General features: G+C 36.0%; 1 protein-coding gene across 1 annotated transcript in view; it reads left to right on the plus strand.

Annotated features, from left to right (window-relative positions):
- The window catches only part of TEX11 (testis expressed 11), a 265,819-nt gene that overhangs the window by 64,252 nt on the left and 178,936 nt on the right, over positions 1-22,631 (plus strand). The gene's annotated exons all lie outside the window — the stretch shown is intronic.

Below are 22,631 nucleotides of genomic sequence, written 5' to 3' on the forward strand. Positions count from 1 at the left end.
CAGTGAGGAGGAAAAGTTGATGCCAGGCTATAAAGCAGCAAAGGATAGGTAACTGTTGTTTGGTGGCAATGCTTTCAGCATTGTGAAGCTATAGCTTCTCTTAGTTTATCATTCAGAGAACCCAAGATCACTTAAAAATGTAGCCAAGGCTTAAAAGAAAATTAAAAGAAAAAATATAAAGAAGGGACTTTGCTGGTAGTCCTGTGGTTAAGACTCCATTCTTCCTTCCACTGCAGGGGTGTGAGTTCCATCCCAGTTAGGGAATTAAGATCCTGCATGCCATGTGGTATGGCCAAAAGTTTAGGAAAAAAAAGTAAAGAAAAACCAAAACATAGCCAAGAGCTCTTCCTGTTGTGTAGAAGAGTAACCTTAAAGCCTGGGTTACAGAGGCTATTTTCCAGGGCTGATTTTCTCACTGCTTTATCCCAGAAGTAGAGAAATATTGCTTGAAGGACATCCCATTCAGCATTCTTTCCCTGCTCAACAGTGCTTCAGGCCGCTCCTCATTCACAGACAACTTTCATCCCAATGTCAAAGCAGTTCATCTGCTCCTGAATACCAAGTCACTCATCCAACCTATGAACCAGGGAGTTATGGCGACTTTCAAGAAACATTATTTACAAAAAAAAAAAAAAGAAACATTATTTACATCATACTTTTCATTAGTCAGTAACAACAAGTGAGGAATTAGAAACCTTGTGAAAATTTTAGGACTGTAAACACCTACAAGGCCATAAAAAACATGGATTGCGCTTGGCATGACGTTATAGCTGTCACCATAAATGGGATTTGGAAGAACCTTTCACCACAGTTTGTTCATGATTTTTGTGGATATGAGAAGCAAGATGAAGGATCCAAAAAGGTCTTCAAGAACTTATTGACCCTCAGCGAGAAACTGGAGGTAGATCTTCAAGAGCACGACTTCATTAAACTTGTTACTGTGCAACATGAGGAGCTTACCAATGAAGACCAGATGGAATTGGAGGTCTGGAGAAAGGATGGAGAGAAACAAGAGGAAGAAGTAGTAACTGAAGAACTGAAGAGATTCATGTCACAGAGAATGGCAAGGGAATTTTCTTTATTTTAGGAGGCACTGTTAGTTTTTGAGGCATAGAACCTAAGTGTATAGGAGTACACAGAGGTTGTGGCAGCTGTTCAAAATGCAACCCACTGCTACCATGTCATCTCTGACCAGATAAAAAGAGCTACTACCCAGATGTCACTGGATCATTTTTCAAGAGGGTAGAGTTGAATCCAGCAAGAAAACCATACCTGGGTCATTAGTGTCAGGTGTGAATGAAATTGCAGCTTGCCCTCCATTACTTTGCTGACAGTCCTTCAACTCTACCATCCTCTACCTCCTTCCTCCAGTCAGTAACTTTTCTTGCCTGTTCACTCAATGCCAGCACCTGTATGCCAGCTGTTGTACTGTACTACTATACTTTTCAAGGTATTATCCTGTAAGATTAAAAATGTTTTCTCTATTTTTTGTTTTCTCTATTATTTTAATGTATTATTTGTGTAAAAAGTATTATAAACCTGTAGCATACATTTCTGTATATCCAGTTTTGTTAGTTGGGTACTTTGTTGTGCTTATGAACAAATTGGACTTACTAACATGTTCTCAGAATGAAACTCAATTCTTTTTTTAAAATTAATTTACTTCTTACTGAAGGATAATTGCTTTACAAAATTTTGTTGTTTTCTGTCAAACCTCAACATGAATCAGCCATAGGTATACATATATCCCCTCCCTTTTGAACCTCCCTCCTATCTCCCTCCCCATCCCACCCCTCTAGGTTGATACAGAGCCCCTGTTTGAGTTTCCTGAGCCATACAGCAGATCCCTGTTGGCTATCTATTTTACATATGGTAATATAAGTTTCCATGTTACTCTTTCCATACATCTCACCCTCTCCTCTCTTCTCTCCATATCCATAAGTCCATATGTCTGTTTCTCCATTGCTGCCGTGTAAATAAATACTTCAGTTCCAAAAAAAAAAAATACTTCAGTACCATTTTTCTAGATTCTGTGTATATTTGTTAGTATAAAATACTTATCTTTCTCTTTCTGACTTACTTCACTCTGTATGATAGGCTTTAGGTTCATCAACTTCATTAGAACTGACTCAAATGCGTTCCTTTTTATGACTGAGTGATGTTCCTTTGTGTATATGTATCACAACTTGTTTATCTATTTATCTGTCAGTGGACATCTAGGTTACTTCCATGTTCTACCTTTTGTAACTAGTGCTGCAATGAACAATGGAATATATGTGTCTTTTATATTTTGGTTTCCTAGGGATATATGCCTAGGAGTGGGATTGCTGGGTCATATGGTGGTTTTAAAAAGCAGAGACATTACTTGGCCAACAAAGGTCCAACTAGTTAAGGCTATGGTTTTTCCAGTAGTCATGTATGGATGTGAGAGTTGGACAATAAAGAAAGTTGAGCACTGAAGAATTGATGCTTTTGAACTGTGGTGTTGGAGAAGACTCTTGAGAGTCCCTTGGACTGCAAGAAGATCTAACCAGTCCATCCTAAAGGAGATCAGTCCTGAGTGTTCATTGGAAGGACTGATGTTGAAGCTGAAACTACAATACTTTGGCCACCTGATGTGAAGAGCTGACTTATTTGAAAAGACCATGATGCTGGGCAAGATTGAAGGCAGGAGGAGAAGGGAATGACAGAGGATGAGATGGCTGGATGGCATCACTGACTCAATGGACATGAGTTTGAGTAAACTCCAGGAGTTGGTGATGGACAGGGAGGCCTGGTGTGCTGTAGTCCATGGGGTCGCAAATAGTCAGACACGACTGAGCGACTGAACTGGACTGAACTGATTGTGGTTTTATTCCTAGTTTTTTAAGAATGATTGTGCTTTTATTCCTAGTTTTTTAAGGAATCTCCATACTGCTTTCCGTAGTGGCTGTATCAAGTTACATTCCCACCAACAGTGCAAGAGTCTTCCCTTTTCTCCACACCCTCTCCAGCATTTATTGTTTGTAGACTTTTTGATGAGGGCCATTCTGAACGGTGTGAGGTGATATCTCATTGTAGTTTTTATTTGCATTTCTCTAATAATGTTGAGCATCTTTTCATGTGTTTGTTAGCCATCTGTATGTCTTCTTTGAAGAAATGTCTCTTTAGGTCTTTTTCCCACTTTTTGATTGGGTTCTTTGTTTTTCTGGTATTGAGTTGTATGAGCTGCTTGTATATTTTGGAAATTAATCTTTTGTCAGTTATTTCTTTTGCTATTATTTTCTCCCATTCTGAGAGTTGTCTTTTCACCTTGCTTATAGTTTCCTTTGCTGTGCAAAAACTTTTAAGTTTAATCAGGTCCCACTTTTTTACTTTGAGTTTTACTTCCATTACTCTAGGAGGTGGGTCATAGAGGATCTTGCTTTGATTTATCTCATCGATTCTTCTGCCTTTGCTTTCCTCTAAGAGTTTTATAGTTTCTGGTCTTACATTTACCTTTAATCCATTTTGAGCTTATGTTTGTGTATGGTGTTAGGAAGTGTTCTAATTTCATTCTTTTACATGTAGCTGTCCAGTTTTCCCAGCAACATTTATTGAAGAGGCTGTCTTTGTCCAATTGTATATTCTTGCCTCCTCTGTCAAAAATAAGGTACCCCTAAGTGTGTGGGTTTATTTCTGGGCTTTCTATCTTGTTCCATTGGTCTATATTTCTGTTTTTGTGCCAATACCATGCTGTCTTGATGACCGTAGCTTTGTAGTATAATCTGAAGTCAGGAAGATTGGTACCTCCAGCTCCATTCTTCTTTATCAAGATTGCTTTGGCTATTCCGGGTCTTTTGTGTTTCCATATGAATTGTGAAATTGTTTATTCTAGTTCTGTGAAAAATGTCGTTGGTAATTTGATAGAGATTGCATTGAATCTGTAGATTGCATTTGGTATTATAGTCGTTTTCAGTGTGTTGATTCTTCCTACCCAGGAGCATGGAATATCTCTCCATCTGTTTATGTCATCTTTGATTTCTTTCGTCAGTCTTATAATTTTCTGTGTACAGTTCTTTTGTCTCCTTAGGTAGGTTTTTTCCCAAATATTTTATTATTTTTGTTGCAATGGTGAATGGGATTGATTCCTTAATTTCTCTTTCTGATTTTTCATTGTTAGTATATAGAAATGCAAGTGATTTCTGTGTATTGATTTTGTATCCTGCAACTTTGCTAAATTCACTGATTAGCTCTAGCCTAGTAATTTTCTGATACTATCTTTAGGATTTTATATGTACAGTATCATATCAACTGCAAACAGAACTTTACTTCTTTTCCAATCTGGATTCCTTTTATTTCTTTTTCTTCTCTGATTGCTGTAGCTATGACTTCCAGAACTATGGTCAATAATAGTGGTGAAAGTGGACACCCTTGTCTTGTTCCTAATCTTAGGGGGAATGCTTTCAGTTTTTCACCATTGAGAATGTTTGCTGTGGACTTATCATACATGGCCTTTACTCTGTTGAGGTAGGTTCCTTCTATGCCCATTTTTGAGGATTTTTAATCATAAATAGGTGCTGAATTTTGTGAAAGCCTTTTTCTGCTTCTGTTGAGATTATCATATGGTTTTTTTATCTTTCAATTGGTTGATATGGTGTATCACACTGATTGATTTGTGTATATTGAAGAATCCTTGCATCCCTGGACTAAACTCAACTTGATCATGGTATTTTTTGAGGTATTGCTGAACTCCTAAAATTTTGTAGTTTGGTAAAATTTTGTTGAGGATTTTGGCATCTGTGTTCATGAGTGATATTGGCCTGTAGTTTTCTTTTTTTGTGTTGTCTTTGTCTGGTTTTGGTATCAGGGTGATGATGGCATCGTAGAATGAGTTTGGAATTGTTCCTTCCTCTGCAATTTTTTGAAAGAGTTTTAGAAGGATAGGTATTAGCTTGTCTCTAATTTGGTAGAATTCTCTTGTGAAGCTATCTGGTCCTGGGCTTTTGTTTTTTGATCACAGCTTCAATTTCAGTGCTTGTAATTGCATTGTTCATAATTTCTATTTTTCTTCCTGGTTCAGTCTTGGAAGATTTAACTTTTCTGAGAATCTGTCCATTTCTTCCAGGTTATCCATTTTATTGCCATATAGTTGTTCATAATAGTCCCTTATAATCCTGTGTATTTCTGCATTGTTTGTTGTAACCTCTCCTTTTTCATTTCTAATTTAGTTGATTTGATTCTTCTCTCTCTCTCTTTTTTTTTTGGATGTGTCTGGCTAAAGGTTTGTCATTTTTGTTTATCTTCTCAAAGAACCAGGTTTTAGTTTTATTAATCTTTACTATAGTTTCTTTCATTTCTTTTTCTTTTATTTCTGCTCAAATCTTTATGATTTCTTTCCTTCTACTAATTTTCGGGGTTTTGTTCTTCTTTTTCCAGTTGTTTTAGGTGTAAAGTTAGGTTGTCTATTTGATGTTTTTCTTGTTTCTTGAGATAGGATTGTAGTGCTGTAAACTTCTTCTTAGAGATGCTTTTGCTGCATCCCATAGGCTTTGAGTTGTCATGTTTTCATTGTCATTTGTGAAACTCATTGTTATACAGGGGACTTATTGTATTTTGTTGAGCATTTTGTACCTGTATTCATAAAGGACATTGTAGTTTTCTTATTTTATGATACTTTATCTGGCTTTGGTATTAACCTTCATGAGTTAGGATGTGTTCCCCCATATTCTATTTTTGGGGAAGTTTTAGAAATATTAGTACTGAATCTTTAATTGATTTAGGGAATCCATTTGGTCCTAGACTTGTGTTAGAGGAGTTTTTTGAATTCTGATTCAATCTCTTGTCATTAATCTGTTTAGATTTTCTCTTTCTTCTTGTGTCAGTTTTGGTAGTTTATATATTTCTAGAGGTTGTCCAACCAGGTTATCTTACTTATCTTACAGGTTATCTTACTTGTTGGCATACTATGTTCAGGGTAATTTTTTAATCCTTTTAGTTTCTGTAAGGTTCATAGAAACATTCCCACTTTCATTTATGATTTTAGTAATCTGAAGCTTTTTTTCTTAAGTCTTGCTAAAGGTTCATCATTTTTATTAATCTTATAAATAACAAACTTTTGATTTCATTAATTTCCTCCATTTGTCTCTAATTTTTATTATTTGCTTCCTCTGCTAGCTTTTGGTTTAGGTTGCTCTTCTTTTCCTATGTTGTTGATTTGAGATCTTTTTTAAAAGACCTGCTGATTCCAAACTCCTAATACATCCCTCCCCCAAACTCCTACCACAGTCTGTTCTCTGTGTCTCTGAGTCTGTTTCTGTTTCATAAATTTATGTGTCATATTTTAGATTCTGCATATAAGTGATGTGATATGCTATTTGCCTTTCTCTTTCTGACTTTACTTAGTATGATAATATCTGGGTCCATCTATGTTGTTGCAAATGACAGTATTTCATTCTTTTCTATGACTGAATAATATTCCATTATGTATACACCACATCTTCTTTATCCATTCCTCTGTTGATGGACATTCAGGTTGCTTTCATGTCCTGGCTATTGTGAATAGTACTGCTATGAGCATAGGGTTTATATATCTTTTTGAATTACAGTTTTGTAAGATCTTTTTAAAATACAGGTTTTTATAGCTATAAAGTTCCCTGAGTATTACCTTTGTTGAAGCCCATAAGTTTTAGTATGTTGTGTTTTTATTTGCATTCATTTCTACATATTAAAAATTTTTTAAAATTTCTCTTTTGATCCATCAGTTAAGAGGGTGTTGTTTAATTTCTTCATATTTGTGAATTTTGCAGTTTTCAAGTTTTATTCCATTGTGATAGGAAAAGATACTTTGTATGATTTAAATGTTTTAAGATTTATTGAGACTTGTTTTGTGGCATAACATATAGTCTATCCTGGATAATGTTCCATGTGTACCTGAGAAGAATGCATATTGTGTTGTTTGGGGTTAAGTGTTCTGTATATGTATACACCACTAGTACCACTTCCCAGATGGCGCTAGTGGTAAAGAATCTGCCTGCCAGTGAATACAGATGTAAGAGATGAGAGTTCAGTCCCTGGGTCAGAAAGATCCCTGGGAGGAGGGCAGGGCAACCTACTCCAGTACTCTTGCCTGGAGAATCCCATGGAAAGAGGAGCTTGGAGGGCTGCAGTCCATAGGGTCGCAAAGAGAGATAACTGAAGCAACTTAGCATGCACATACATTCTGTATATGTTTATTAAATCTAGGTGGTTTATGTATTGTTTAAGTATTTTGTTTCTTTTTTGATATTTTGTCTAGCTGTGTATATGATTGAAAGTGAGGTTTTGATATCTCCAACTGTAATGGTAAAACTATTTGCCCTTTCAATTTTAGCTGCATGTATCTTTGGCATCTGTTGTTAGGTGTATATATGTTTATAATTGTTGTATTTTCTTGATGAATTTACCCATTTATCAGTGTATAATGTTGTTCTTTGTTGTTTGTAAATTTTTGACTTAAGGTCTATTTTAAAGTCTATTTTATCTGATATTAGTATAGGCACTCAGCTCTCTTTTGGTTCCTATTTGCTTAGAAAATCTTTTTTTCATGTTTTAATTTTCAATCTGTTTTTCTTTGAATGTACAATGAGATTTTGTAACCAGCATATAGTTTGATCATGGTGGTGTTTTTTTTTTTTAATTAGCCAATCTGCCAGTCTCTGCCTTTTAACTGGAGAGTTAAATTACATGTAAATACTTAATAAGAAAAGTACTTCTGCCATTTTCCTGTTTGTTTTCTGTATACCTATATATATGTCTAATATTTTTTGTTTCTCATTCCCTCCACTACATTCTTTCTTATTTAATTGCTTTTATCTAGTATTCCAGTTTGATTTCCTTCTCACATCTTTTTCTACATATGTTTCAGTTACTTTCTTGGTGGTTACTTTGGAACATGTAGTTAACATAATAAACTTGTAAGAATCCGATTTGAATCAATACTTATTAGCTCTATTATTATACAAAAATACAATATATTTTTGCTGCTGCAATGCATATCCACTTACAAATTACATATTTATGTATTACCTGCTCATTAGTATAGACTTATACTTATTTTAAAGGTATTTTTCCTTTAAGTCATGTAGAAGAAAAAGTTACAAATCAAAAATACTGCAGTACTGACTTTTATATTTACCTAGTTTCCTTTGCCTTTGTTTTTATTTCTTAATATGGCTTTGCATTGCTATCAAACATATTTTTATTTCAGCCTGAAAACTTCCATTTAGCATTGTACTGGGTTTGCCAAAAGATTCCTTCTGCTTTTAAGTAAAAATAAAAGACACATTTTTTCATTTTGACCAAGAACTTTGTTGAAGAACATATTCACTATTTTGTTCCACTACATTCTGCCATTTTTCAGGCAACTTCATAATTCCATCTTCCTAAGACTTTTTATCTTTTTGAACAAAGAACTGTTCCAGGTCCCCTTTACAGGCTTCCAAGGAATTGAAATTTTTTCTAATGAAAGGCCAAAATAAGTGGAAATCTGAAAGTACAATGTCTGATGAATAGATTGTATGAATCAGAACTTTCCAGCCAAACTGTAAACAGTTTTTGCCTGGTCATCAAAGAAACAGGCAGTCTTGGTGTTATGCTGATGGAAGAGTATGCATTTTCTGCTAACTAACTCCGGATACTTTCCTCGAGTGTTGCTTTCAGTTGATCTAATTGGGACCAGTACTTGTAATTAATCGTTTGGTGTTCTGGAAGGAGCTCATAATAGAGAACTCCCTTCCAATCCCAACCATATAAACATCTTTGGAGAAGATCTGCCTTTGGTGTGGCTGTTGGTGGTTCATTTCCCTTGCTGCACAATCGCTTTTGTTCCACAGTATTGAACAGTATCCACTTTTCATCACCCGTCACAACTTATTTTAAAAATGGAACATTTTATTATGTTCCAATTGAGAATCACATGTAGAAATACAGTCAGGAAGATTTTTCTCACTTAGCTTATGTGGAACCTAAACATAATAGCGATTAACATAACCAAGCTGGTGCAAATGATTTTCAAGACTTTGATTTATATATTTTAAGTATGTTGGCTTTCTCCTGTGTGGTATAATGTTGACCATTCTCAATTAATGTCTCAAATTAATCACTTTTGGCTTCAGCTGGTCTACCTGACCTTGGAGCTTTGTTCAGCCATAAATCTCCAGCATGAAACTTCGGAAACCACTTTTGACATGTTCAATCAGTCACAGTACCTTCTCCATACACTGTACAATCCTTTTTTGAGTTTCAATTGCATTTTTCCCTTGCTTGAAATAATAAAGCATAATTTGCCAAAAATGTTGCTTTTTTCTTCATCTTCAGTATTAAAATTGCTATATAAAAATTCACCAAGTCTGATAATTTTTTTTTTAAATGCACACTGATATGGCAGCTGAAACAACAGAGTCTAACAGAATTGTTTCAAATGAAGTTAACTGAGCACTACTAGAGCCACCTTATGGGAAAAAAACAAATTCTTTTGACCAACCCAATAGAGCTTGTCTACAAAACACTGTCTCAACTTTTGTTTGTATGGGAATGTCTTAATTTCCCCTTCATTTCTGAAAGGATATTTTTGCACATAGAAAATTCTTGGTTGAAGGTTTTTTCTTTCATTGCTTTATTTTTTTTCTTAAAATATATATTTTATTGAAGTATAGTTACCTTACATTGTTTCAGGTGCACAGCAGGTGATTCAGTTATATGCATACACATATATAATTTTTTAAATCATTTTCCATTTAGATTATTACAAGATACTGACTGTAGTTCCTTTGTTGCATATCTATTTTCTTCTAATAAGAAATCTAGCATTCTATTCATACTAAGCCATTTTATTTATACTAAAACAAACAAGTAGAATGTAAACAGTGCTGCGATGGACACTGGGGTACACGTGTCTGTTTCAGATCTGATTTTCTCGGTGTGTATGCCCAGGAGTGGGATTGCTGGGTCATATGGCAGTTCTAGTTCAAATTTTTTAAGAAATCTCCACACTGTTCTCCATAGTGGCTGTACTAGTTTGCATTCCACCAACAGTGTAAGAGGGTTCCCTTTTCTCCACAGCCTCTCCAGCATTTATTGCTTGTAGACTTTTGGATAGCAGCCATTCTGACTGGCGTGTAATGGTACCTCATTGTGGTTTTGATTTGCATTTCTCTGATAATGAGTGATGTTGAGCATCTTTTCATGTGTTTGTTAGCCATCTGTATGTCTTCTTCAGAGAAATGTCTGTTTAGTTTTTTGGCCCACTTTTTGATTGGGTCTTTTATTTTTCTGGAATTGAGCTGCAGGAGTTGATTTCTCCTTCATATTTGAATGAGATCCTCACTAGGTGTAGTAATCTGGGTTGTAGGTTTTTCTGTTTTATCACTTTAAAGTATGTCTTGCCACTCCCTTCTGGCCTGAAGAGTTTCTATTGAAAGATCAGCTGTTATCCTTATTTGGGGGCGGGGGGTCCTCTTTTATGCTATTTGTTGCTTTTCCCTTGCTGCTTTTAATGTTTGCTCTTTGTTTGATTTTTGTTAGTTTGATTAATATGTGTCTTGGGATGTTTTGCCTTGGGTTTATCCTGTTTCAGACTCTCTGGGTTTCTTGGACTTGGGTGGCTATTTCCTCCCCCATTTTAGGGAAGTTTTCAATAGTTGTCTCCTCAAGTATTTTCTCCTACCCTTTCTTTTTGTCTTCCTCTTCTGGGACTCCTGTGATTCGAATGTTGGGGTGTTTAACATTGTCCCAGAGGTCTCTGAGGTTGTCCTCATTTCTTTTAATTCTTTTTTCCTCTCTGCTTCGTTTATTTCCACCATTCTATCCACCTCACTTATCCTATCTTCTGCCTCAGTTATTCTACTGTTGGTTCTCTCCAGAGTGCTTTTGATCTCAGTTATTGCATTATTCACTATTGATTGACTCTTCTTTATTTCTTCTAGGTCCGTGTTAAAGATTTCTTGCATCTTCTCAATCCTTGTCTCTTGTCTGTTTATCTGTAACTCCATTTTGTGTTTTAAAATTTTGGATCATCTGTACTATCACTATTCTGAATTCTTTTTTCTATCTCCTCTATCTCCTCCTTTTTTGTTTATTTTGGTGGGCATTTATCATGTTCCTTTACCTGCTGACTATTTCTCCACCTTTTCATTTTGTTTAGATTGCTGTGTTTGGGGTGCCGTTTTTGTAGGCTGGAAGTTCATTGTTCGTCTTCATTGTGGAGCCTGCTCCCTGTGGGTAGAGTTGGATTAGTGGCTTGTCAAGGTTTCCTGGTTAGGGGAGCTTGTGTCTGTGTTTTGGTGGTTGGATCTGGATCTCTTCTTTCTGAAGTGCAATGAAGTGTCCTGTAGTGAGTTTTGGGGTGTCTATGGGTTTGGCATGGCTTTGGACAGGCTGTCTTTTAATGCTCAGGATTGTGTTCCTACTTTGCTGGAGAATTAGCATGGTATGTCTTGCTCTGGAACTTTTTGGCTCTTCGGTGGAGCTTGGTTTCAATGTAGGTATGGAGGCTTTTGGGTGAGCTCTTGTCTATTACTGTTCCCTGGAATCAGGAGTTCTCTGATGTTATCAAGTTTTGGAGTTAAGCCTCCTGACTCTGGCTTTCAGTCTTATCCTTACAGTAGACTCAAGACTTCTCCATCCATATAGCGTAGGTGATAAAACATCTACGTTAATGATGAAACAATTCTCCATAGCAAGGGACACCCAGAGAGGTTCACAGAGTTACATGGAGAAGAGAAGAGGGAGGAGGGAGATAGAGGTGCCCAGGAGAAGAGGGGAGAGTCAAAGGGGGAGAGACCAATCTAGCCATTAATCAGTTCCCTAAGTGTTCTCTACAGCCCAGAGCACCCAGAGAGATTCACAGAATTAAGCAGAGAAGAGAATGGGAAGGGAGGAGATAGAGGTAACCTGGGGGAGAAAAGGGAAAGTCAAAAGGGGAGAGAGCAATCAAGCCAGTAATCACATTCCTCCCTTTGAAGAGAATAGGCTGCCTTTCTGGGTGCCTGGTGTCCTTTGCCAGTGTTCAGAAGTTGTTTTGTGGAAGTTGCTCAGCATTCAGATGATCTTTTGATGAATTTGTGGGGGAGGAAGTGGTCTCCCTGTCCTAGTCCTCTGCCATCTTCTGGACCCAGTATCTGTGCTTTCTTAGGGACAATTTTCATCCCTCCATTCCTCCCTCTCTCACTTTTTTGCTCCCTCCCACTCTCCCTCTTTTCTTTCCTGTGAAAGGATCATACTTTCTTGGTCTTTGTATGTCTTATTTTTTTGTTGTTGAAAACTGGGCATTTTCAATATTATAATGTAGCAACTTCGGAAATTAGATTTTTCCACTCCTCAGTTTGTTGTTTTTGCTGTGGTTTGTAATTATTCATTTAGGGACATTCCTAAACTATTTCTTTACTCTAACTTGTACTCGGCCAGTAGTTTGACAGAGACTTCCTTAAATGCCTGGAACCAGAAAAAACGGAAATAAGAGAAACTTGCTGTCTTTGCATGTTGGCTCTGTGGTCATTCCTTCAACACTTGGTCATGCTGTTTATTTCTGTCCTTTAGCCTTTGCTACTTGGTTGCTTGGAGTGTAAAGATCAGTCAACTAGAGGTGAAAGCTTGAGGTCTTCTCAGGTATTTTCTTAGTGTGTATCTTGCCCTGACATGCGCATGAGTTTCTAGATTCCTTATATTTTTGAACTTTTCAAAGCCATTATTTCCCAGAGTGACTCTCTACAACCTTTCTTCCCAGGCTTTCAACATGTTTATTGTTTTGCCCCAGGTATCATTTTTTTGCCTCAGGTAGTAGTAGCTTATTTCTTTGTGTCTAAGTGTTTTTTAGGAACACCCTCTATTTAGTCATTTTTCCACCTTGCATGAGTTCTGCATTAGCAGAAACAGTCAGGCAGGCACCTTGTGTTAGTCCTGTTAACCACTGGACAGGTCAAATAAAATAAACCCAGTTCCTCAGGAGCCAGGTACCTATAGCAGGAATATAAGCTGCTATCTTTAAGACTGTCAATATGCTAGGAAATGGAATGTGTCAAGGCTAAAGTTAAAATGCTACAAAACTCTCCTACAGTGCTCGTCACTTTTTCCTTCATTCAGAATTCACTTGGTTGCTATGAACATCTGACTGTTTTCCAGAGTTCTATCGCTTCTTTTCTGGCAGTTTAAAAATTATATTTGTTAGTGTTTCTTTCGACGGCCAGATCCTTGGAGTTCCCTACTGTGCCGTTTTCTCTGATGTCACTCACTCTTCTGATTCTTCATCCTTTGTATAAAACATAATATTTTTGCTTTGGAAATTTGTATAATGAGGATAACCAACACTGATGTACCATTACTATGTGCCAGGCATTATTCTCAGCATTTTGTAAATATGAATTTGTTTAACCTTCACAATAACCTTGTGACAACCTTGTAGAGTGAATATTATTTTCCCCACCATACTGATGATGACTGAGGTAAAAAGGGTTTTAGGAGCTTGACCAAGGATATGCAGTAAGTGCTGAAAACTGGATTCAAATTTAGTGAGACTCCAAAGTCCTTCCTCTTAACCACTGTGCTTTTTCTCTCTTAATTAGAAATGAGTATTTTTCTTGTATCCAGTGTTTTAAAATTTCGTGATGATGCGTCATCATGTGTATCTTTTTGTACTAATTTTTATGGGCCCTTGAAAATCCATTTCAATGTGGTAATTCTGTTTTCTTAGTTACTCATTTTTTTGATGATTTACTCTTCTCTATTTTGTGTTTCTAGAGTGCTTGTTTTCAGATGTTAGATTTCCTAGATTGGTTTCCTAATGTTCTTATATTTTCTTACCTGTTTTCCATGTCTTTTTCATTTTATTTTATTATTTAGGTGATTTTCTCAGTTTTATTTTCTAACTGTTCTCATGAATTTTTCATTTTGATATCATGCTTTTAACTTCCAAAAGCTCCTTTTATTTTTATGAATATTCTATTTTCATAGCATCTTGTTCTTATTTCAGAGTTGCAATATTTTATTCTCTCAGAAGCTATTGATGGATATTCATCTCCCCTGATTTTTCTCTGCATAGTCTCTGTTTTCTCCAACGTGATTTTTTTTTCCTGTATGTATGTATGCATGTTTTTGGTCTCTGCTTTGATTATCACTGGATGCTTATATTTATAATAATAACAAAACACTAAAAATCTCATTGGAAGCTCTGGGTTCTCTGTGTAAGACGTTCTGGATGAGCTGATTTGCAAGGCGACCTCTTTGCTGATTTCAGTGTCCTTGTTTCTTTTCTTGGGTTGGTCAAATTCCTCATAGGAGGCTCTTCCAGATTACTCCTTAGTGAATCAGTACCTGGCCTCCTGGGTTCTGGAGTCAAGGAGGAGGAAAGAGGCTTGGGTCTTGATAGTCAGTGTGTAAATTTTTACTTGAGCATCCTCTTTTCAGTATAGCACCCTTATTCTCAACTGTGCCTCATCTCTCCAACTTCAGAGGCCTTCAGTTTTGCCCCCTGTAGTTTTGTTGCTAGGATCATGGAAGGATAACTGCTTGTCTGATGGAGTGAGGAAAGAGACTTGAGGTCTAACTCCTTTTTAAATAGACTTTTAACCAATCCTATTTTTAGCTGCACCTTTGTAATGTACCTGGGGTGCCAACTATGAGGAGGATTTGGAAATATAAACTGGATTTTCAGTTTTCCCTATTGCTAGCATAGCATTCTGCTTTCTCATGTCTATTAAGTCATTTACTAATTTACCCATCTCTTTTCTAGTTTCCAAAATTACATTGGTCTTGGTCTGCTATCATATTGTCTTAATCCTAGTCGATTTGTTTTGTTTTTTTTTTAACTTAATAGCATCAGAAGAATGGAATAGTGAAGAATAAATTACCCAAGGAGGTGAAAGACTTGTACACTGAAAACTTTAAAAAAACTGATGGAAGAAATTAAAGCAGACACAAATACATGGGAAAACATCCCATGTTTATGAATTAGAAGGCTTACTATCATTACAATATCCATACTACTCAAAGCTATCTACAACCTCAATGCCATCCCTATCATAATCTCAATGACATGTTTTGCAGAAATAGAAAAACCATCCTAAAATTCGTACAGAATTTCAAGGGAACTTGAATAGCCAAAACAATCTTGAAAATGAAGAGTAAAGTGGGAGGCCTCATATTTCTTGATTTCAAAGCATATTGTAAGGCTACAACAATGAAGACACTGTGGTATTGAGATAAAGATAGACATGGAGGCTAATAAAACAGAGTAGAGAGCCCAGAAATAAACCCTTGTGTATATAGTCAAATGATCTTCAACAGGTATGCCAAGGCCACTCAGTGGGGAAACAGCAACAAACCAGTCTCTCCAACAAATGGCTATGGGAAAACTATATATATACATGCCAAAGAGCCATAGCTTACACCATATACAAAAGTTACCTCAAAGTAGATTAAAGAACCTAAATGTTAAGAGTTAAAACTATAAAACTCCTAGAAGAAAACATAGGAGAAAAACCTTATGACATTGGATTTGGCAGTGATTTCTTAGATATGCACCAGAAGCGTGGGTAGCAAAAGCAAAAATGAACAAAAGTGACAACATTAACATTAAAACTTATGAGCAAAAAATAAAATAAAACTTATGCACATCAAAGGAAACAATCAACAGGGTGAAAAGCCAGCCTATGAAATGGGAGAAAATATTTGCAAGTCATATATTTCTGATAAGTGGTTAATATCCAAAATACACAAAGAACTTCAGCAACAACAAAAAACAAAGAACCAGAATAGATATTTCTCCAAAGATATACATGGCCAGCAAGCATATGAAAAGATGCAACTATCACTAATCATTGGGGAAAAGGAAATCAAAATCCCAATGAGATATTGCTTCACACTCATTAGGATGGTCAAAACAACAAAATAACAGGTGTTGGTAAGGAGGTGGAGAAATTGGGTGTGGAAATTGTAAACTGATGTGGATTCTATAGAAAACAGTATGACAGTTCCTCAAAAAATAGAGTTACTGTATAATCCAGCAATCCCATTCTGGGTATATGTCCAATAGAACTGAAAGTAGGTTCTTGAAGAAATACTTGCAAGCCCATGTTCCTTGCAGCATTATTCATAAGAGGTAGAAGCAACACAAGTGTTCATTGACAAATGAGTGGATTGAAAAAAAACACAGTGAAATATTATTTACTCTTCAAAAGGAAAGAACTCTGGTCAACTACTACAACATGGATGAGCCTTGAGGATTCTATACTAAGTGAAATAACAGTCAAAAAATCCAAATACTTTATGATTTCCCATACATGAAATATCTAAAGTAGTCAAACTCACAGAAAGAGAAAGTAGAATTGTGATTACCAGGGGTTTTGGCAGGGACAAATGAAGGATTATTGTTCAATGGTTAAAGAGTTTCGGTTTTGGAAGATGAAATAATTCTGGAGATCTCTTACACAGCAATATAAGTATAGTCTATAACACTAACAAATAGTACACTTAAAAATGATTGAGACGGCACATTTTGTTATGTGCTTTTTACCACAATTAAAAACTTTTCTTTTATTGTCATTTTACTGGGGTGTTAGGAGAGAGCAGAGGTAATTGTGTGTGCTCAGTCTGACATTTTTAACAGGAATGTGATGCTGGCTTGATTTCTCTGTTTTTTGTTTCATGTTTAGTTTTGCCTCCTTCCTGTGGTTTAGATGAACACTTTTAAAATTGCATTTTATCTGTATTATTTTTGAGTGCTGCCATTATAAGTACAGTCATGTAGGATTTAGGATGCACCCTAATCCAGCTTTCCTTGATGGCACTACAAAGACCCTATTTCCAAATAAAGATGTTCACTGGTTCCAGATGGACCTGAATTTTGGGAGGTGGGTGTTACTCAATTCGGTATAGTCTTGATAGCATAAGTTCTTTAACTTTATTTTTCTTCAACATTGTTTTAGCTATTCTGGGCCTTTTATTCTTCCATATTCCTTATAGAGTCAGCTTGTCAAGTTTGGTGAAAAATTATTGAAATTTTGATTGAAATGGCATTTGATTTATAATTAATTTAGAGAGCATCACTATCTTTATAATGTTGAGTCTTCTTATCAATGAATATGATTGATTTATATACATATAATTTATTATAGAGTACTCTTTAATGTACTTTAGCATAGTTTTATAATTTTCTTCATAAAGGTATTTCACAATCAACTGTTGTCGTGTGTGTGTGTGTGTGTGTGTGTGTGTGTGTGTTAGTTGCTCAGTCATGTCTGACTCTTTGGGATCCCATGGACTGTAGTCTCCTCTGTTCATGGAACTCCCCAGGCAAGAATACTGGAGTGGGTAGCCATTGATTTCTCCAGGGGATCTTCCTGACCCAGGGATCGAACCCAGCTCGTCCACATTGCAGGCAGATTCTTTACCATCTGAGCCACCAGGGATAGTGATATCTTAAAGTTTACATTGTTTAGTTGGTTGTCATTGCAGTTGCATTTAAATGTTTGTTTAATATCAACAACTTTTCTGAACTCTTGTTAATTCTGATAATTTTATCTGTAAAATTTCTTGGATTGTTGGCATTTGCATGTTTTTTTTACTATCTGCTTCTTTTGTGATTGTCTTTGTTGCTATCTATTTCACATTATAAATTACCAGAGGATAGAAACTTTTCTTTAATATGCTTTGTAGAGTAAATAGACATTGAACTGCATATTGAAAGATATGAAAGGAAACTCAGTTAGTGTTTAGGGAAGGAAAACTTGTGGTATCTTGCCCAGAGTGAGTTGATAAAGAGAAAAGCAAATGTAGAGGGGGGAGGATAGACTGAATTAGAGGTTTCTAGGATATGTAACAGAAAAGTAATTAACTATGCCTTTGTCAGAATGGGGCTACCAGTGAAAGACCTTGAAGTTCATAGTTAAGAGTTTATATTTTATTTAGAAGATGATTGATAAAACTATACTGTTAGAAAACTCAATATTTTCATTCTAAAGGTCAATGAAATTATTTAGTGTGCTTTTGATGAACTTAAGATTGAGACGAGACTTGAAAATCTAGGGCAAGAAATCTTGCGAGAGGAAATGACCAGATAAAGGTTGGAGAGGAGCTAACTGTAGTGCTAGTCACTTAAAAGGAGCTAATGAATTAAATAAGCCATCTTTCTTTTTTTCTGAGACATCCTTCCTGTATCCCAAAACTAGATTAAGGATTATCTAATGTGTTGACATGATGGCAGAATGTACTGCTGTTTTGTTTTTTGGAGGCAAAGAAATAAAGTGTTTGGAAATTTTTTTCTTAGAACACCAAGAGAAGTAACTAATGACTAATGAGTTTATTATTACTGAGATATCTGAGGGTTAAAGAAAGTTGAGTAAGGGAGGGATTGGAAGATATATGTCCTAAAGCCATTAAGGAAGAATGTCAGGCAATTATCATTTAATTACTGCTACACTAATATAATTTAACAAAATGTAAAAATGCATAATCTATAAATGTTTAAAAGACAACAAAATCACAAAGAAAAATAGTTTGGAACAAAAAAAATAATAGGTCTGCTTTTTCTCTATTTTAAGAATCTAATTTACAAAGTAATATACAGAAAATGAAATTATCTGCTTAATTAAAAATAAAGTCTTGTGTTGAACTCAAAAGTTAGTGATCAAGGTCATTTTTAGCAGCAATATCTAAGTTTTAAAAATCATCTATATAGTCTAATCTTGGCATTGTAAAGTAGGTATTTGGTTGGATCTGTCATTTCTGGGCCAGAGATGTAACAGTGGCTGGAGGTTCTAGAGATTCCGTAGTTCTAATCTCATAAGTCCATTTCTATATGACCAATGCAATAGACTTACAGATCTACCTTCTTTGTATTACTTGCCATTGTATATTACTTGCAAAGTGAGATGTTACCACTGCATGGAAGACCAGGAAAGTATTTTTAAAAGAGATATTTGTATACATCTTAGTACTTAATACCCCGTTATAAATATTTCATGAGGATAGGGATCTTTGTCTGTTTTGTTCACTGATGTATCTTTATTTATTTATTTATTTTTTAAATTTTTTTTACTTTTAATTTTTTTTTTATTAGTTGGAGGCTAATTACTTCACAACATTGCAGTGGGTTTTGTCATACATTGATATGAATCAGCCATAGATTTACACGTATTCCCCATCCCGATCCCCCCTCCCACCTCCCTCTCCACCCGATTCCTCTGGGTCTTCCCAGTGGACCAGGCCGGAGCACTTGTCTCATGCATCCCACCTAGGCTGGTGATCTGTTTCACCATAGATAGTATACATGCTGTTCTTTTGAAATATCCCACCCTCACCTTCTCCCACAGAGTTCAAAAGTCTGTTCTGTATTTCTGTGTCTCTTTTTGTGTTTTGCATATAGGGTTATCGTTACCATCTTTCTAAATTCCATATATATGTGTTAGTATGCTGTAATGTTCTTTATCTTTCTGGTTTACTTCACTCTGTATAAGGGGCTCCAGTTTCATCCATCTCATTAGGACTGGTTCAAATGAATTCTTTTTAACAGCTGAGTAATATTCCATGGTGTATATGAACCACAGCTTCCTTATCCATTCATCTGCTGATGGGCATCTAGGTTGCTTCCATGTCCTGGCTATTATAAACAGTGCTGCAATGAACATTGGGGTGCACGTGTCTCTTTCAGATCTGGTTTCCTCAGTGTGTATGCCCAGAAGTGGGACTGCTGGGTCATATGGCAGTTCTATTTCCAGTTTTTTAAGAAATCACACTGTTTTCCATAGCGGCTGTACTAGTTTGCATTCCCACCAACAGTGTAAGAGGGTTCCCTTTTCTCCACACCCTCTCCAGCATTTATTTCTTGTAGACTTTTGGATAGCAGCCATCCTGACTGGCGTGTAATGGTACCTCATTGTGGTTTTGATTTGCATTTCTCTGATAATGAGTGATGTTGAGCATCTTTTCATGTGTTTGTTAGCCATCTGTATGTCTTCTTTGGAGAAATGTCACCATACACAAAAATAAACTCAAAATGGATTAAAGATCTAAATGTAAGACCAGAAACTATAAAACTCCTAGAGGAGAACATAGGCAAAACACTCTCCGACATAAATCACAGCAAGATCCTCTATGACCCACCTCCCAGAATATTGGAAATAAAAGCAAAACTAAACAAATGTGACCTAATGAAACTTAAAAGCTTTTGCAGTACAAAGGAAACTATAAGCAAGGTGAAAAGACAGCCCTCAGATTGGGAGAAAATAATAGCAAATGAAGAATCAGACAAAGGATTAATCCTCAAAAATATACAAGCAACTCCTGCAGCTCAATTCCAGAAAAATAAAGGACCCAATCAAAAAATGGGACTGATGTATCTTTAATTCCTTAAGTATTGCCTAATATTATAGATATTCCCTAGTGGCTCAGATGGTGAAGAGTCTGCCTGAAATGTGGGAGACCCGGGTTCAATCCCTGGGTCAGGAAGATCCTTTGGATAAGGGAACAGCAACCCACTGCAGTATTCTTGCCTGGAAAGGGAATGGCAACCCAATCCAGTATTCTTGCCTGGAAAATCCCATGAATTAAAAAAAAAAAATCCCATGGATAGAGGAGCCTGGTGGACCCCAGTCCATGGGGTCGCAAAGAGTTGGACACAACTGAGCGACTAACACCCTCACATTATAGATAGAACATGTTTAGTAAATATTTACTATTCATAAATATTTTTATTTTTTATTTTATTTTTATTTATAATATTATTTATATAAATGAATGAGTGAATGGAACAGTATTGGTTATTAAAAGATTTTTTTGATCATTACAGTGAAATATGTTACAGATCTCTTAGTATATTTATTATACTGAATTAGTATATTTAAAATATTAGATATTTTAGTATTTTGTAGGTTTGGTCTTGGGCTTCACAGGTAGCTCAGTGGTAAAGAATCTGCCTGCCAGTGGGGAGCTATGAGTTTGATCCTTGGGTTGGGACAGTCCCCTGGAGAAGGAAATTGCAACCCACTCCAATATTCTTGCCTGGAAAATCCCATGGACAGAGGAGCCTGGCAGGCTATGGTCCATGTGGTGGCAAAAGAGTTGGACATGACTCAGTGACCAAACCACAACAAAAACAACAAGGTTTGGTCTTACAAATTTGTTTTATTTGGTATTCATTTCTCCCCTAGGAAGTAGCATTTAATGTAAGTACACTTAAAGGAATTGTGAGTGCAGAAAAAAAGAAAACACTGAGGAAATTGGATAAAGACTCAGTATATTTAATGTTCATCAAAAGTTTTACTTTCCATTTTTCTCTGTATAAGTTAGTTGCAAGCCTTTCTGCAGCAAGTGGGTATAAACTGCCTTATTCCAGTATAGCTGTATAATTGGTGTGGCCCTATGTGAACCTATGGGATCTGGGGCATGTAATGAGTTAAGCTTTTTCTGTTGAAATGTCGAGAATGCATTCAAATACTTCTGGATTCTTGCCAGGCCCACGTTACCAAGACTATTCTTTAGTTTGGATTTAAATATACAGTAGGTCTGATGTAGTCAGGCATGCATATTGAAGTTCTACTTTCTTAATGTACTGTACAAAATTTCAAAGGGAAGCTTATTTGAAGCAAGACAGCTCTTTACACATTACTTATGAATAACTTGCCTCAGGATCTGCCTCTGTAGTCTTACTGAGGTAAAACTTATATAAAAGATTCATTTATATGGGTGTGACAGATTCTGGATAGATGATTTCTATAAATACTGAGGGAATATTTAGGTAAATTATTAGAATTAAATTTTTTTCTTTTATGCCATTTCCCAGTATTTTGATGAATGAAAATTCTATAAGATATGACATTGTTGATACAAGGACTGAGATGCTGGTTAATAATCTTTAAGAGTATTTGCCTATGGCATCATTCACATACTTGTTTCTGCTTTTATCTCAGTTGTAATTTAGGTAAAGAAAATTTTTGTTGTCATTAAGAGACACAGTAATTCTTTTTTTAAAAGTAATTTTATTTATTTTGGCTGTTCTGGGTCTTCATTACTGTGTGGGCTTTTATCTAGTTGCAGCGAGTGGGGGCTACTGTCTAGTTGTGGTGCATGGACTTCTCAGCGTGGGAGCTTCTCTTGTTTCAGAGCATGGGCTCTAGGGTGCACAGGCTTCAGTAGTTGTGGCATGTGGACTCAGTAGATGTGGCTTCTGGGCTCTAGAGTTGTGGCACATGGGCTTAGTTGCTCCGAGGCATGTGGGTTTTCCTGGATCAGGAATCAAACCTGTGTCTCCTACATTGGTAGGCAGATTCTTCACCAATGAGCCACTTGGGAAGACCCAAGTTAATTATTTCTAAATAGGTCTTATGACTAGATAGTGCTTTGAACTTTAGAATTATTTTTAATTGTCTTGATTTTGAAAGATATTCATTCATTTTTTCCCCTCTTCAATAGTGATTTTGTTTTCTTTGCATATACTCTTTTCTAATGCTTATTAACGAATCTGGCAACCTACAGAGGCCTATTCTTTTGCTGGGCAATGATTGGTTTCCCCATTTTCTGTTACAAAGAACCTTTCAAGTTCAATTAGTAATGTATTACTTTCCCATATGTAACTGATGCCACACCCTGAATATTTTTAGTTCCTCTTTATATAAATTGAGAGGTTTTGTTAAGGATGAGTGAAG

Source organism: Dama dama, chromosome X (assembly GCF_033118175.1).
Source record: "Dama dama isolate Ldn47 chromosome X, ASM3311817v1, whole genome shotgun sequence".
NCBI lineage: Eukaryota > Metazoa > Chordata > Mammalia > Artiodactyla > Cervidae > Dama > Dama dama.